The sequence below is a fragment of the Penaeus monodon genome, unplaced genomic scaffold (genome assembly GCF_015228065.2).
Source record: "Penaeus monodon isolate SGIC_2016 unplaced genomic scaffold, NSTDA_Pmon_1 PmonScaffold_855, whole genome shotgun sequence".
Taxonomy (NCBI): domain Eukaryota; kingdom Metazoa; phylum Arthropoda; class Malacostraca; order Decapoda; family Penaeidae; genus Penaeus; species Penaeus monodon.
The window spans coordinates 38,518-41,902 of record NW_023663826.1 but is presented as its reverse complement, the minus strand read 5'-3'; the positions used below and the strand labels follow the sequence as shown (position 1 = coordinate 41,902).

The 3,385-nt window shown below is 39.9% G+C and overlaps 1 pseudogene; it reads right to left on the bottom strand.

Annotated features, from left to right (window-relative positions):
* Positions 1-1,056: 1,056 nt before the first annotated feature.
* On the bottom strand, positions 1,057-3,089 carry LOC119571892 (annotated as a pseudogene).
* Between the last annotated feature and the right edge of the window lie 296 nt (positions 3,090-3,385).

Sequence of the window (3,385 nt, the reverse complement as noted above, 5' to 3'; positions counted from 1 at the left end):
GTTGCTTGCAGCCTACATCGACCTCAAGAAGGCGTTTGACTCGGTGCATCGGGAATAGCTATGGGAGATCCTGAGGCTCAGGGGAATTCCGACACAGATTATTGGCCTGATAGCAAGCCTCTATACTGGTACTGAAAGTGCTGTAAAGTGTGGTGGGGGTTATGTCGAACTTCTTCCCTGTTAATTCAGGGGTGAGGCAAGGCTGTGTCCTTGCACCAACACTTTTTAACACTTGTATGGACTGGATAATGAGCAGAGTTACTAGCCAAAGTCAGTGTGGGAATATACTAGGCAATATTAAGGTCTCCGACCTTGACTTTGCCGACGATGTTGCCATCCTTTCTGAGTCCTTGGAGTCAATTGTGGCGGCTCTTGATAAATTTAGCAATGACGCGAAGCCCCTAGGCCTAGAGGTCTCCTGGACCAAGACCAAGATTCAGGACTTTGGGGGACTGTTAGGGGAACCCGTTCAGTCATTTCATGCTTGCGGCGAGGACGTTGAAGTTACAGAAATCAGTAGACGGATTGGTCTGGCAACAGGAGCCATGAACTCGATCAACAAGGATACCTGGACGTTATCCAGTGTCTTGGAGTCTCGCCTTGATGCCTTCTGTACCAAGTCCCTTCGCTGGATCATGGGGTACAGTTGGCAGGACCACGTGTCCAACCGGCGGTTACATCGTGAGACTGGCATGGGACCTGTTACTTGCATAATCCAGGATCACCAACTCAGGCTATATGGCCACCTAGCTCGCCTCCCTGTGGACGACCCTGCCCATCAGGTTGTCTCTCTGCGAGACAACCCTGGGTGGAGGAGGCCCGTGGGAAGACCCAGGAGATCATGGCTTGGGCAGCTCGACGAGACCTGTCGCGAGGAATTGGAGATGGGCCGTGTGCCTGCCTGGAGACTCGCCTCGAGGGATCCTCGTGGCTGGAAGCGAAGGGTGGATGCGGCCATGCGTCCCCGTCGGCGGCGTTAGCCCCTTTATGATGATGATTACTTGCAAACATACAAACAGTTTGATGCAAGAAACAAAAATTTAGATACAAGTTACATTATGCAAGAATTGCCAATTCATCTCGTTTTGTAAAGGCTTCCTCTCTTTCCACTTCAGGAATACCTTCATATGGAACCTTTGGCTCAGGTTCCAAAACAATGTCTTGTAGCTCTGCTTGGATATCAAGTTTTTCCTTAAGTAAAATAAAATTATGTAGTACACAGAAAGCTGTAGTGACTACGGAATTCTGTCAAGTCTAGTCATATCTAGGTATTTTAATGTTCGGAATTTACACTTTAGCTAACCAAATGCTCTCTCAATCACAACCCTAGTAGAAGAGTGAATTTTATTGAAAGAAATCTGTTGAGCTGTGAGTTGACCAGTGTTCTTGCAAGGAACACTCATAAATGGTGAGAGGGGATAAACAGAATCACCAAGCAAATGAAAATCTCTAGGCAAATAATTGTTTTTTAAAAGTGAATATATGGGAGAATTTCTATACACCCTTGAATCATGTACAGACCCTGAACATCCTGAATATATGTCAAGAAATCTTCAATTAGAATCACAAACTGTTTACATAGGTCTCTCTATTTTCTTTGGTACCTGGAATTTGTATACGAGTGCCATCTATAGCACCATCGCCAGGAAATAAAGTTTTTCTAAAGAAATTTTCTGCTATTTCACTAATTTGATCTGCAGGCCACACAATAATATGTTTCATAACCATCTTCAGTGCACAAGCTACCTCCATGAATACTTTGTGTAGTAATGATTTACTTAAGTTGAATCTATCACCAACACCTGAATGACTCTTGGTTCCCCAAAAGCCAGTATAGCCAGGATCTTCTTCTCTTCAGACAGAATCTTTTTTGATAAATGGGGTCTAAGAATCTGACACAAATCCTATTGATGATAAAGAAAAGTATACATGAGAACAAGTGAAAGACAGTAAACAGTTGTATACATGGTAAATTCAACATAATTTGGCATCTCCAAATTAACCAGTTAAATCCACGAGAAATCAGCCACTTTCCTTTCTGACTTTCTCAAAATCTAAATTATACTGCTAAACAATAACTATCGCAGAAGTGCAAAGTAGCTGTCGAAAATAATGAAGACTTTGCAAAGGCATACACTCCCATCAGGTACCATAAATAAGAAAAAAAAAGTTATTGGTAAGTACTGAAATGACTGTAAAAAGCTGTAGAAATATTTGCTTTTCATATTTGCAACATTATTGTTATCCACAGAATAATTGCTTTTCATATTTCCATCATTATTGTTATGCACAGAATTACTCCAACAAAGCAACAAACTCTGTTGCTGTGAATACATGGAGGATTCAAATTGTCTTCCTATTCATGTGCATACTAGATATGGTAATACTTTATGCGAAGATATTCAAAACAAATACCAGCATTTTTTCTAATACTATCAAAATAAATTGTTTTTATTATATCGTTGACATAATCAGTTTTCAAAATAGTAATACTAATGGAAATTAAACAAAATTCATTCTGCAAATCAAAGAAAATGATAAACACGTGTAATAGGCTGGTAATCAAGTGTTTGTTGAGCCATCTATGTATAAAAACAAACTAAAATCACAAATAAGGCATGACTCCATGAGTATAATGCAGTCCTCCACGATATATATTTTTTTTTAAATAAGCTGATTAGAATTAATCTTTCATATCTGCCCATACATACTAAAATTACCTTAGAGTGAAATTTATTTTATAATATCTCTAGTCATATTAGTGGTGCAGCCACGTGTGATTTTGGACTAGAATCATTCAGTTGGTGATACAAGCATGAAATTTGGTGTGAATGTGCTATGTAGGTCATGTTTTGAGAAAAAAGTGCTAGCCATCAAAAATTCAAATATGGCGGCCATTATTTCCAAGATGGCCACTGGTTAATGGAAAAAAATGGTAAACCATAAAAGCGCTCAATGTTTTACATCTTGGTGTAAAATTATTGACGTATTTGCCTTCTTTGGAGTATCTCTGGTGCATTAGGTAGGTTTCCTGCACAAATAAATACTATTTATACCCTCATAGCATCAAGGACAGTCATAAATACCATTGCTGTCTGCCTAAAAGTCCTCAGTAAATACACACAGTAGTAGATTAATAAATGTTAGTAAAAATAATAAATGAGTAAAATAAATAGTAGATGAATAATTCATTGTTGCCCCTTAAAAGGACTGCTAATGCCGGGGTGGTAAAAAGGATGAGCTCCTTTTTATCTAAAAAGTACCCCAACGGCCTGCGAACCACAAAGCCTCTGGCAGTAAAGTCCCACCCTAGCCTTCTCGCGGCAGAAGTGATATTGCAGACAGTGGTGGTGCGTAAGGCGGGTGATGGCGCCTAAAAATCATT